This window comes from Sorex araneus, chromosome X, assembly GCF_027595985.1.
Source record: "Sorex araneus isolate mSorAra2 chromosome X, mSorAra2.pri, whole genome shotgun sequence".
Lineage (NCBI taxonomy): Eukaryota > Metazoa > Chordata > Mammalia > Eulipotyphla > Soricidae > Sorex > Sorex araneus.
The window spans coordinates 147849734-147864767 of NC_073313.1; the positions used below are offsets into that span (position 1 = coordinate 147849734).

At 39.0% G+C, this 15034-nt stretch overlaps 1 pseudogene; it reads right to left on the minus strand.

Annotated features, from left to right (window-relative positions):
- Positions 1-12975, minus strand: part of LOC101553628 (probable ribonuclease ZC3H12B) — a 44894-nt pseudogene extending 31919 nt beyond the window's left edge.
- Positions 12976-15034: the final 2059 nt, after the last annotated feature.

Sequence of the window (15034 nt, forward strand, 5' to 3'; positions counted from 1 at the left end):
CTCCCCTCTGCTCATGAAGCAGTCTTCCAGCTATGGGGCAATCCCCCTGGCCCTTGTATCTACTTTCCTTGTGTGTCAGCCTCATGTGATGTTATTTTATACTCCACAAATGAGTGCAGCCCCTCTATATGAAACAGCAATTCTTCCTTTTTTTTTGTTTTTTTGGGTCACACCCGGCAATGCACAGGGGTTACTCCTGGCTAATGCACTCAGGAATTACTCCTGGCAGTGCTCGGTGGACCATATGGGATGCTGGGATTCGAACCCGGGTTGGCCGCATGCAAGGCAAATGCCCTACCCGCTGTGCTATTGTTCCAGCCCAAAAATAGCAATTCTTATCAACATTTGCTCACCAAATGAATGGTCAACAAAATTCATAATGATTCTGCTCATGAGCATAAAGAAACACATTGATGGAAACACAATTGGAATGGGAGACTTTAACATCTACTTTGACAAATAAATCAACTAGATAGAATACCAGTAAAGATAAAAGAGGCCTAAACTAAGAGTTTGAAGAACATAGATTAAAAACTTATACAAAAATTATAAAAATTATACAAAAACTTAAATATACAGTCCTCTCTAGTGCACATTCTGGAAGGTTCTTCAGGATAGATTAAATAATAGGCCATTACTCAAACACATATTGTAAGCTCACGAAGTATGGGAATGCTGCACAATGCGTGCGTTGGGTGGCTGAGAGCCACCTCCCGCCCTCTCCAGGCCTCGTTGAAGAGAGAGAAAGACAGGGGGCCACAGACTGGTGGTGAAAATGACCTGTTTAATGCAGAACTGTAAGAATACTTATAGAACATCTGAAGGAGGTTGAGGTATAGCACATAGGTGTGATTGATCACTTACAGAGATATTTTGGCAGAGGCAATTCTCTTGGGGAGATTAACTAAAGGAGATACTCTGACTCCCAGGGACAACTATACTGCTTTTCTCTATCCCTCTAATTGTATATGTTGAACAATTAAGTTTACTTCTTATCAATACTTGCAGTTGCTTGGATAAACACAGTAAGAGATAAAGATCCAAAAACTTAGTTCTCTGGGCTCGGAGAGAAAGCAAGTCTTTTATTGTAAATCCCACTCTAAGTCCTCAGGCTAGTTCAGCTTGTCCTTCCCCTTGGGGGTCCTGTCTATTTAAGTCATAACAGCTTACATCAAAACCATGCATTTATGCTTTCTAGACTGTCCCATTTCAATGCTGGGGTAGCTTTGCCACTCTCCCCAGGTCCATCCTAGTCCCACGGTGGAACCTCCCTTTTGGGGTGTTAGGAACTACAGCAACTGAAGCCTGAGTCAAGAAATTGTTATGAATGCCCATGAGTAGATATATTTCAGAGTCAGTTCAACTCCCAAATATTAGGAGCATAGCATTAACTGTCTTTTTCTGTTTAAGCAAAGAACATTGCTCTGTAGTAAAATATGAAAATACCATAGGGAGAATAGAAAAGTAGGTAATTCACTACAAATACAAAGTCCATAATTACCAGAAAGTTTTGGCTCATAAGCAACCAGGACTAACTTGGGAAACTGTGACACTGAAGAAAAAACACAAAGGAAGGGTTAAAGATAAACTCAGGCATAAGGAATGCTCACAAGAGCATTAGAAGCTTCTTTGAGAGGAGGAAAAGTTCAATTTACCGATGAAGCCTAAAATATAGGATTAATATCCAACAACATATGAATTTACAAATATGGAAATCATGCAAAATATAACCTCAGTCCACAATGTGATTAAAGTAGAACTAATCACAAAAAGAAGATGAGGAAAATTTTCAAAACCTGGAAGCTGAACAAAGCACTGCTAAATCATAAATGGATCAAAGAGGAAACGAAGGAAAAAATTAAAAGCATCCCTTGAAATTAATGAGAATGAAGATACAAGCTATTAGACTCTACAAGACACAGCAAATGGTGCACGAAGAGTGAAATTCATAGTATTGCAAGCCTACATTAAGAAAGAAGAAAAAGCAAACAACCAAAACACAGAGCTCATACATATGAATAAGGAACAACATGAACCTCAAAAGTACTAAGTAGAGGGAAATATTTTTTTAAATCAAGAGCATAAATCAGTAATATAGAAACTAAAAAGGCATAACAAAGTATTAAAATCAGGAACTGGTTTTTCAAAAGAATAAACAAGATAGACAAACGTTTAGTTAGACTCATGAGGGGAACAAAGAGAAATTGTTCAAATAAATTGGATCTGAGATGAAAAGGGGGAAATTACAGCAGATTCCTCAGAATTTCAAACTATTTTGAGAGGTGATTATGAAAAACTTTATATTCTTAAACTGGAGATCCAAGAAGAAATGGATATATTCTTAGAATTGTGTAATCTCTCAAACTGAATGAGGAGCAAGTTGAACACCTGAACAAGACAATCACAAGTAAGGACATCACAGGCCCAGAAAGACTATACAGCGAGTAGGGCTGACCCGGTTTCAATCCCCTCCTAGCCAGAAGTGATTACTGACAACAGAGCCAAAGAGTAAGTTCTGAACACTGCTGGAAGTAGCCTAAAAACCAAAAACAAAAATAACTACAATAAAAATGTAAGGAAGTAGAAACAGCAATTAAGAATCTCCCAAGAAAAAAAGTCCTGGTTCAGATGGGCTAGCTGGTGAGGTTTATTAAATCTTAAAAGAAGATTTATTGCATTTAATCCTTGTAATCTTCTAAGATATTGAAGAAACAGGAATCATACCTAACAACTTCTATTAAGCTAGTATTACACTAATACCCAAAGAAGGCAGAAATAAAAATTACAGACCAATTCTCTGATAAACGTTGAATGTAAAATCCTCCCCAATATATTAGCAAAACAAATCCAGCAGCATATAAAAATATTTCACACCATAATCAAGTGTATTCATCCCAGGGATGCAAACATGGTGCAACACATGCAAATCAATTATCTTAATTAACCACATCAGTAAAAAGAAAAAATTATGTTATTATATCAACTGATGCAGAGAAAGCTTTTGACAACCTTCAACATTCATTTATAATAATAAAAAATCCTTAACAAAATAAGGGTGTAAAAACCCTCTTCAAGAGAGTTATGAATAGTTTTATGGATTTATAAAGTTATGGATTATATAAGGATAATTAAAAACACTACTTCAATAAGTATAGAGAACATGAGGAAATGGAAACACCTGTGCTGCTCATCGATTGGGAGGATTAATATTATCAAAATGGCAAAACTCCCCAAAGCATTGTACAGATTTAATGCAGTTTCTATAAGGATACCCATCTCATTAAAAATAAAAGAAGAAATAGATCTAACTCTCTTGAATTTCATATGAACAATACATCTCTGCCTCTTAATAGCTAAAGTAGTTCATAGGAAAAAGATGGGAGGCATCACTTTCCCCAACATCAAACTCAATTACAAACCTGTAATATTTATATTAGAATAAAACAAGGCTATAGACCAATAGAATAGACTTGAATATTCTAGAAAGTGCCCCCAGATATATAATCAGTTAATCTTTGATAAAGGAGAAACATATTATGTGAAGTTAGTGGTGTGGGGAAAACTGGTCAGCTACATGCAAAAAAAAAAAAAAACCACCTAAGCCTGCTTTCTAATGCCTTGCACAAACATCATATCAAAATAAATTATGCCTTTATATCAGACTTGATTACATAACATACATAGAGAAATACATGGAATTGTTCGCTACAATAAAGCTAAAGGCTTATTCAAGGATAAACGACCACTGACCAAGCAAGTGGAAGCAAAGATAAACAAATGGCACTGCATTAAACTAACAAGCTCTGCACTTCAAAGGAAATTGTGGTCACAATAAAAAGCCCATGCAATGATAAAAAAAATTTACCCAACAATCATATGATAAGGGGTACTGTTGGCACTTAATAAGAAAAATAGAAACCCATTAAAAATGGGGAGAAGAAATGAACAGAAATTTCCTCAAAGAAGAAATATAAATGTCCAAAAGGCAAATAAATAAGTGTCACATGACACTCACTTATCAGGAAGAGGCAAATTTAAACAACAATGAGATATCATTGTGTTGTGAAATCACAACGCAGAGAATACCACACATCAAAAAGCACAAAAATGCTGGTGTGGATGTGGTGAGGAAGGAACTCTCATTTACTGCTACTGGGAATGCTTATTGGTCCAGTCTTTCTGGAAAACAATATGGACTTTCCTTACAAAATTAGAAATTAGACTTTTATATAACCCAACAATACCACTCCTGGAAATATACTCTTAGGGACGCCAAACACACATAAAAAGTAATCTGAACTCCTCTGTCCACTGCACCACTACTCACAATAATCGTAATTTGGAAACAGTTCAAGTGCCCAAGAACATACATATGAATGGATAAAGAATAAAGAATGGATAAAGAATGGTGCAGCTACATAATGTAACACTACGCAACTGTTAGGGAAAATGAAGTCATGAAGTTTGCTTATGCATGGATGGACATGGAGAATATCATGCTGGATGAAATCAGTCAGATGGAGAGGGAAATCATGGAATGAATGCACTCATTTGCTGCATACTAAAAATATACATATATTTTTAATTGAATCACTGTGAGATACAGTTACAAAGCTTTGATGTTTCAGTTTTGGTCGTAAATGATTAAAAACCAACCCTTTCACCAGTGTACATTTTCCACAACCGAAGTCCCCAGTATCCCACCCCCCATCTCAACCCTTCCCCTGCTTGTGTTACAGTAGAAAATTTACACAATACTCTCTCTGTTTGATTACATTCAATATTTAGACACCATTCCCACCATTATTATTTAGAAGTTTCCCGTCACTACTCAACCTGGATTAAAAGGCAACACTTGACAATTTATTTTGTATTGCTTGTTATGAATAGCATATGATGAAATTCTAAAATTGTAATAATTAGTGTCTGGAGAGATCTCTGCAGCAAGGTGCTAGGTTCCAAGATTATTCTGTGTGTCTCTGAATCATGGCCATTATGGAGCTTAAATAGTAGCCAGGGGCAGTTGATGGGGGTTAGCTCAGGGTCCCATTGGAGCAGTGGTGAGTAGAGGGAATGGCTCCTCCCCTATCCCTTGAAGTCTGGCATTTGCCGTTACTGCTCCCACATACCTGAGTTTTTCATTGGGTTCTGGAATATGGCGGCCACAGGAATTCCTAGGGGGTAGGTAGAGAGACAGCACCTGCTCCAGTCTGGAGTAGCCCAGTAAAATTGACCTATTGCATAGTCCGGAGGCATCTCTGTAGCGAGATGCTCAGTTCTGAGGTTCTTCTGTGTGTCTCGGGATATTAAAAAATATTATGTGAATGATAGAACAGTCTCTGAATCACATTACATGACCGGCCCATCTGATTTTTGATGCCTTGGCAAACAAGACAGCATCCCTGATTCTTGACCGTCGATGGAGGTCAGAACTCTGGATTCCTTCTCTCACTTGAGTGAGACGTGATATTCCAGCATAGCTCTTTCGATTCCTCTTTGGGATACCCTAATAGCATTCTCATCCTGCTTGCGTAGGGCCCAGGTCTCTGAGGCATATGTTAGTGTAGGAAGAACGGTGGAATCGAAAAGATGTGCCCAGAGTCAGAGGTTCCTTGTTCTCTTAACCACCTCTTTGACGCTCTTGAATGCATTCCACGCCGCTCTCTTCCTCCTGCGCAGTTCTGGCACCAAGTCATTCCTCATGTTGATTTCTCGACCCAGGTACACATAGCTGCTGCATTCAGAGATATTCATTCCATTGAGAGCAAATGAAGCTTCAGGGACCAGTTCGTTTTTCATGAACATCGTCTTGTTGAGATTCAGCTATAATCCGACCTTTCCACACTTGCGGTTGAAGTCAGTCAGCATTTGTGTCACTTGGCTAATGTTTGGCGTTATGAGAATGATGTCATCAGCGAAGCAGAGGTGGTGTAATTGCCGACCGTCTATCTTCACTCCCATTCCTTCCCATTCCAGTTGTCGCATGATGTTCTCAAGGGCGGCACTGAAGAGTTTTGGTGAAATGGTATCACCTTGCCGCACCCCTCTCTTTACATCAATGATCAATTCCTTGTAGAATGGTGAGATCCTGGTGGTGAATCCACAGTGCAGCTTGTGGAGAATTTTGATATACTGAGTTTGCATGCCCTGTTTGGCCACGGCTTCGATGACCACCTCAGTCTCAACAGAATCTAAGGCCTTCATTAAGTCGATGAACGTTAGACAGAGCGGCATCTTGAACTCTCGCGAAACTTCAGTGAGGTTGGTCACTGTGTGGATATGGTCTATTGTGCTGAATCCTCTTCGGAACCTGGCTTGCTTGCATGGTTTTCCTTCGTCTAGTGTTCTGCCTATTCTATTCAGGATGATACGAGTGAACAACTTGTAGAAGACAGACAGCAGGCAGATTGGGCGATAGTTGCCGATGTCGTGGATATCTCCCTTCTTGTACAACAGAACGGTCCTACTGGTTTTCCACTGGGATGGAACCTTGCATTCAGACAGGTAGCGTGTGAAGAGTCGGGCCAGTGTATTGATGAGTACCGGCGGCAGATTCTTCAGGTGTTCGGGTCTGACCTTGTCTGGATCAGGTGCTGTTCGAGTCTTTACCACAAAATGGTATGTCAGATTTCAGAAGGGAGAACGTTGGGAACGACATCCATCCTGCGGAATTTGGTATGTGGGCAGGTGGACATGGCTGTCAAAGACTTCCGAGTAGAAGTCATGAATAATCCTCTCTATTCCCTATCTGGAGGATGTGATAGATCCATTGGGATGTCGGAGGGCAGTCATCTTGGTCTTGTAGTTGGCGAAGGACAAGCGAGCGTTGCAAATACTTTTCCCGGCTTCTGCTGCACTGGCCAACACTGCTGCTCTTCTCTCTTTGAGGTCTTCCTTTATTGCATCTCTGCACAGCTTTGTGAGCTCAGACGTTAGCTTGTGGTTGCTTGAGGCTCGCGCCAAACCACACTGATGAATGAGCTCGAGAGTTTCTGAAGACAGGCATCTGTTTGTAAGAGCTCCCAGTTGGTGGTCATTCTGGGTGCTAATACAGCAGCATTAAGAAAGATGAGCAAAGAGAGGCTGAAAAAAATTTCGGGGATGAACTAGACTGCCAAAATGAAGAAAGACTAAAATGATTTTCTGCACTTTCAACGCACGAAGCATCCATCCAGGACCTGATGGTGCAAGCGCAGATTAAGTACGGCATCATTGTTCTGACCGAAACAAGGAGACATCAATCACATCACGCCATTATCGATACTGGAGAAGAATTGTTCCTCGGAACATGCGAAAACAGAGGCGTTGGTGGCGTTGGTGTCCTTGTCAACACGAACTTGGCCATGAGCATTGATTCATTTGAATGCCTAATAACCCGAATTGGATGATTATGCTTGAATAGATGTGGCTCACTGCCTGCAGTTTCTATCTTCATCATCTATGCACCAACTTCCAACTATGATGAAGAAGAAATTGAGAGGTTCTACATGGAACTGGAGAAGTTCTATAAAGAAGACCACACCTTCTACAAGATCATTGTTGGTGATTTTAATGCCAAGATAGGTCCGAGAAGGTCGCACGAAAAACTCCACATTGGGACACATGGCCTAGAATGGAACAATCAGGGTGAGAGACTGTCTGAATTCATCATGTCAACCAAGACCATCCATGGTAACTCACAGTTCCAGAACGCCGAATCTAGACGCTGGACATGGGAGTCTCCTGGTGGACAGTTCCACAATGAAATTGACCACATCATATTCAATCGAAGGTTTTGCCTGACCGATGTCGCTGTTGTCCCAAAATTCCAAATGGGATCAGACCACCGTCTCCTTCGTTCGTAATTCTACTTCACAGAGCGGGGAGAAAAATCTGCAAAATATCTATCACATGTATCACATATGTATATATATGTATATATTTTCTAAATTGAATCAACATGAGATACACAATTACAAAGTTTTTCATAATTGGGTTTCAGTCATACAATGTTCTATCACCCATCCCTTCACCAGTGTACATTTCCCACCACCAGCATCCCCAGTTTCCCTCCCACCAACCCAGCCTTCCTCTATGGCAGGCACTTTTCTTTTTATCTCCCTCTCCTTTGGGGCATTATGGTTTGCAACACAGGTACTGAAAGATTATCATGCTTGTCCCTTTACATGTTTTCAGGTGCTCATTTCCAACTATCTTTAGCACAGTGGTCCCTTCCCCTCCCCATGTCAACTATGGCAAGTTTTGGAATCTAGGTAGAATTTGAATCAAGTCTTTATAGAGTCAGTCAGTAATATATTGGTGTGGGTGTCACACTCAGTAGTGCTCAGAGGGCCAACTTTCTTGCATGTGCACAAATTATGAGGAACATTTGAGTCACAATGGCCTGAATTACTAATTTAGAAGACACATTAAGGAAACCACTAGAGTAAACCATAAAGATGCAATCACCAAAATATTCACTATGAAAAGACCCACATAAGTAAGTTTCTTCAGTGAATGAGAATTACTTCTGGCAGTGCTCGGGGGACCATATGGGATTCTGGGAATCAAACCCGTGTCAGCCTCGTACAAGGCAAACATCCTACCTGCTATGCTGTCGCTCCAGCCCCCAATAATATATATTTTTAAGTCTGTACCCAATGTGGATGTCACTTATTTTTTTATAGTTCAGTCAACAGCATTAACATTTAGGATTTTGATATACAAAGTTAAGGGCACCCCACCACCACCCAAGATTCTTATCCACTATCCCTATGTAATTCCTACTCTATCTCATTACTACTGAATTATCTCCCAATGCATGGTAATCTAAGATCTGCCTCCAATACTGTCTACTCCTGTTTTGTATCTCTGTACACAATAAATTACTGAGATCATCTAATATTATTCTCCCTCTGATATTTTAAGTTCCACCCATGTTGCAGAAAGATGCATGATTTTATCTTTTTTAATGTAGTATATCTACATTATAGATACATTATATAAATTATATATGTATTATATAATAAGTAACAACAAGTCTCACAATGGAGACATTACTGGTGCCCGCTCGAGCAAATTGATGAAAAAGGGGATGACATTGCTATAGTGCAGTGCTACCCTTTCAGTAACAGTATTGGAAACCAGAGTTCCTGAAAGGAAAATAAAAAAAGAGAACAAAAGTGTCTGCCATAGAGGCAGGTTGTGGGTATAAGGTGGGTAGGCAAGTGGGTGTGAGAAAAACTGGGATCATTAGTGGTGAGAAATGTGCACTGGTGAGGTGATGGGTTTTGGAATACTGTATGACTGAAACTCTATCATGAACTGTAACTGTATCTTATGGTATCTTATTAAAATAAAAAGAAGCAAAAAACACTAAAAACCAAGTGTTATGTCCATTTATAATGACCCCATACCTAGTATCATTATAAATGGTGAAAAACTGAAGGCATTTCCTGTGATATCACGTTCACCCTAAAGATGTCCACTTTTAAAAAATAATATTAAAGTCCTTGCTACATCAATCAGGCAAGAAAAAGAAATTAAAGGGATGCAAATTGGAAAAGAAGAAACCAAATTATCACTATTTGAAGATTACATGATAATCCGCAGAGAAGACATTAAACCCTTTAAAAGGTCCTAGAAACAATGAACAACCAATCAAATGGGTGGTATTCTTATATGTAAGTAATAGATCAGAGGGAAATGCAGTTAAAGAGTCTATTCAAAATAGTTTCCCAAAACACCAGTATCTAGGAATCAACAGTAGAGGTGGGCATCTGTATCATGAAAACTTTAAATTATCTAAGAAAAATTATAAAAGACCTAAGAAATGGAAAAATATTTCATGCTCATGGGGGAAGAATCAATATTATCCAAGTGAGCATTGATTACCTAAATTTTACCATGTAGATTCAACATGATTCCCATTCAAGTTCAAATGAAATTTTTAAGGAGTTGCAACAGTCATGAATAAAGTTTGTATGGACTCAAAAGAAACGCTGAGTAGACACTGAAAAATAAGGAACTCAGAGGTATCTCATTGCCTAACTTGATACTATAGTAAAAGCCATAGTAATTAGATCAGCCTTATACTGGAATAAAGATAAGTTTTGTGACCTACTTGGTTCAGAGCCAAGTACTCAAAGATAAATTACCACATCTTCGGTCAGCTCCTTTGACAAAGGAACTGAGAACGTGAAATGAAAAAATGATTGCCGCTTCAACAGATGGTGCTGAAAAACTGGATAAACACGTGTAAAAATAAACACTTAAGATATCTCATACCCTACCTAAAACTCAATTCAGAGTGGATGAAAGGCCTTGAGATCAGCCCAGAATATATAAAGTATATTGAGGAGAATATATACTCTCCATGTTGATCCACTTATATGCAAATTTCATGACTTCATCCTTTCTAACAGTTGTATAGTATTCCATTATATAGATGTACCAAAGTTTCTTTAACCCCTCACCTATTCTCTGGTACTCGGGTTATTTCCAGATTCTGGATATTGTAAACAGTGCTGCAATGAACATAAAAGTGCAAATGATTTTTTTTGCATCTCTGGTATATATTCCCAGATGTGGTATTGCTGGGTCAAATGGGAGCTCAATTTCTAATTTTTTTGAGAAGCTTCCATACGGTTTCCAAAAGGGTTGATTAAGAAGTCAATCAAAATTTTTAGCTCTAGTTCTCCCATTTGTTGAAATTATAGTTAATGTTCAAGTGTACTTTTATGTAGCATGTGAATCAACTCCTGCATACAATAGTATGTTTCATGAGAGTTGTCCCACGCCCTCAATCCTGTGGTATCCCCGGGGAGCATCTGATATTGTGGTGTGTGCCATTGGAGAAACAAGGGAAGGGGTCCGTCTTATCAAAGACAGTCAGATAGTTAAATTTGAGAAACCTGTCAGTCTAAGGCTTTTTACTTTGCTCTGGTTACATGAGGTCTAAGACTACTAGCAGGTTTGTTAATAAATGGTGAACTGAATAGGAAAAGCAGGCTCTTGATCAAAGATAATTAAAAAAATAGTTTAGGCACCCTAACTTACAATAACTGGGGATTTTTTTAGGGGTCACACCCAGCGATGCTCAGGGGTTACTTCTGGCTCTGCACTCAGGAATTATTCCTGGCTGTGCTGGGGGTGACCATATGGGATGCCAGTGATAGAACCCAGGTCGGCACATGCAAGTCAAATGCCCTACCTGCTTTACTACCGCTCTGGCTCCTATAACTGGGGATTTTTAAATCACAGCTGGATGACAACTTATTTGGAAGTAGGAGAAAACATTTCTACGGCTCTATGATATGATTCTATCTGTCTCCATATCTGAGACTGTATGAAGGAAAATATAGAGGAATGTTTGATTCTGTATACTTACGGCTACTGTAGAAAATCATCACATATTTAGTATCTTAAGCCAATCAATTTTCTTGAAGTTAGAAGTCTAAAAGGAAGGTTTGGACAAGGCAGTCTTCTTCCCACAGGCTTCAGAAAAGAATTAATTTCCTTGTCTTATTCAATTTATAAAGGTCACATAATTCATTGGCTCATTTTGTATATAGCCACAAATATTTTATTCTGCGAGCATAGCTCCTACTCTTCCTTTTAATTCTGTAGCCACCTACCTTATAAAAATCCTTGTGGTTACATTTAACCCATCTTGATAGTACAGAATAATCTTTCCTATTTTAATCTTTCAACCCTTAACTTTATCACATCCACAAAGTCCCATTTACTTCGTCAGAACATAGCCACAAGTTTCAGCAATTAGGACACGTCTATAGTTGCAGGAATGTTTTTAAGCCTATGAAAGGCACTCTGAAATATTATTGGGATTAGCAAAATCGGATGGTACTGTGAGATTTGTACATTTTGGAGGGTAGGAATATCAGGAAGAGATCGTCTTAGACTGGGAAATATCAAGAAGTCTCAACCCCCACAGTGTACCCCCACTAGTGGGGGTACAAATAAGCGTAATTTGCATGAAATCTGTAAAAGACATATAAATGCACTAAATGTGGGATATGTGATCAAGTAGAAGGGCAGCAAGATCACAAAGACGAGCAATAAGACACAAATTTGGTAGATTAACAAGAATGACCCTAGATTCCAATTTAGTCCCCAGGTGACATTATGAGAGCAGCATTTTATGTCAATAATCATTTATGTCTAAATTTATTTCATAAAACCTGAAAACAAATTGGCAACAGTTTTGAAGGGAAAAGAAAATTCCAGGATAAGAGAATTTTAGCCTCTTTGCAAATGGAAAAGAATGTGGCATAGACAAAAACCAGGGGCCTCTCTGATTTGGAAAGGACAATTATTTCTATGAACTTAGAGCAATTTTTTCAAAAGAAAAAAAAATTACTAATCTTACCTCATTGCCACATTACTTCCATCAATGACAATTGGCCTCAAATTGTTTCTGTTGCCCATTCGATCTTCAAGAGACAGTTCAAGGCTTGAAATTTCTCTTGAACCAGGCCCCTGAGTTACTAACACTCAAGTTGACCTGCATTTCTGAATCACCTTTGTTCCCCAGTCTTACAAGCTCTGCCAAAACATCATTAATAGGCGATTCTGGACCCAGTTTGTTCAGCACTAACTGAATCTGCTCCTGAGCATAGCCCAACTTTAGAGCAAAATCCACCTTAGCTTGGTATTCCTTTTCCAAGTCAAGCTTCCCACCTTGTAGTATGCTGCTCTGGGAGAAGCTTGGACGATCTAGGCAAGGTGATCTACAAAGTTGTCGGTGTGGCTTGGAGGGAATCGCCTTTTTCTTCAGTTGAAAATCTTCAGGTTGACAACTGCAGTCATTGTTTTTGCTGCTCTTAAGGCTCGTCTGTTCAGGATCACTTTTAGAGCTAATCCATTCTTCAAGCTCGGCATGGTCCTGCTTTGTGCTCTTTTGCTTAGTCTGACACTTCTCTTCCTTGTAGGCACTCTTCTCCATTTTGGTGTCTCCACTGCAGCTGTGGCCGTCATCCCATTCAGAGGGAAATCTCAGGTATAATCATCTCTTTTTCTTTTTAGCTCGCTTGGAATTCTCGTATAGTGGCATCCTTCTGTGTTACAATGTGGTGGTAATAATGGTGAAATAGATGGTTTGATTCGGTATGTTCAGGTGTTACCAGTTCCTACAAATAAACATATGCACCAAGATCATGTTTAGAAAAAACTCTAGAAAATCATTTGGAATACAGACGTTTCTTCCTAAGAAACTGAATGTTGGCTGACATTTTGTTTTTCAGCTCATAGTGATCTAAGCTTAAATTTGAAAAGTCTCTCTCTCCTTGGGGTCCGGGAGAGAGATGATAGAGGGTTTGAGGTTCTGCTTATGGTCCTTTGATTATCACCAGAGAAATCCCTGAGCACAGATGTAGGAGTAGGCCATGAACACGGCTAGGTGTGGTTAATGGCAATAACCCCTACATAATAAAAGAGAGAAAAAAATTAAAAACTCCTCCCACTAAAAATATAAAAAGACTACTACAAACAATGACCCCAGTAAAGTGGAAGAATTAAAAATCAATACACCTAAATATGTTGCATTTTAACAACACAATGAGTAAGAGGTAAAGAAAATCAATTGAATAATCATATTTACAATCTCATAAAAACTATAAAATGTGGGAATCAGAGATATAGTACATGTCTTGCATGCCACAGACTTGAATTTGAACACAACACCACATATGAAAGGGTCCCCTAAGCCCTGCTAGGACCGATTTCTGAGCACAGAACCAAAATTAAGCTCTGAGCAACTCTTGGTGTAGCCCCAGACCTCAAAATGATATAAAATGGGAGTATAGTTAAAATTAAAATATTGTAAAAAGAAATAGAAGACACAAAGAAATTGGAAGATATACTGGAAGAAATATCATTATTAAAATGATCATAATACAGAAGCAACTCAAATGTCCAACAACAGATTAATGGATAAATGACTTATATATACATATATGTACACACACAATGCAACACTATGCAGTAGTAAGAAAATATCGAGTTCTGAATTTTGCTTAGATGAAACTGAAGGGTACCACGTTGAGTAAAATGTCACAATGAGAAGGATAGATATGATCTCCCTCTCTCGCTCTCCCTCTCTCCATCTCTCCCTCACTTTTGTTCCTTGGGTCATACCGAGTGGGGCTTGGGGGACCATCTGGGATGCTGGAGATTGAATAGTATAGCAAGCACCCTACCCGCTGTACTATTGCACAGGCCCCAGAATGATCCTCTCATATGTGGTATATAACAGAAATTAATAAGGGAATAACAAACAGCCAGTTGCAGCAGAACCTGCAAACCGGTGTACAGTACTGAGCTTAGCAAAGGCAGGAGGTGTATGTGTGGGGAGTGAATGTGAGTGGCCCACAAGGCAATGGTGGCGAGATGCTCAATGGAGGGAGTGCTGTAATGTGTGACAGGAATCATATTGACAGCTTCTTTATTATAATTGGTAAATAAAAGCAAAAAGTAAACTCAACTTGCATAAGGCTCAAGGACATTTGAGAAAGCATAATAATTCAGGGTATTGGAATCATTGTTTAAGGGTGTAGAGCTCATGCTGTGCATATGAGTGGCTTTGAGTTCTATCCCTGTCTTCACATGACCCCTGCCAAACACTACTATCACTGTTGGGTCTAAGCAGCACCTTATCACCAGTCAAAGCAGTGACCTTCCAAGAACTGCTAGAGTTCTTGGAACTGCTAGAAAATTAAATAAAAAGCACTAATCACAGACAATTGTATTACCTAACTCTTCCTCTCACCTACCTCATTTGTTTCCACAAGTTTGAGTTCTAACCTGCCCCAAGCACTCATTTTCAATTTTAGCCTTGATACGGTCATATGTAAATGTAAGATATTGATAGCTCTCAGGGCAAGTGTTACATAGCATGAGAAAGAAATAGCTTAGAAAAGTGAACAGAGGTTCTCAATATATTTACCGCATGAAACCTTTAGTTTGAGAAAGAAGACTACTAAAAGTGAGGCAAGAGTATAGCCATGTAAGCACTGACATATTCTTCAGCCAGCCTCTA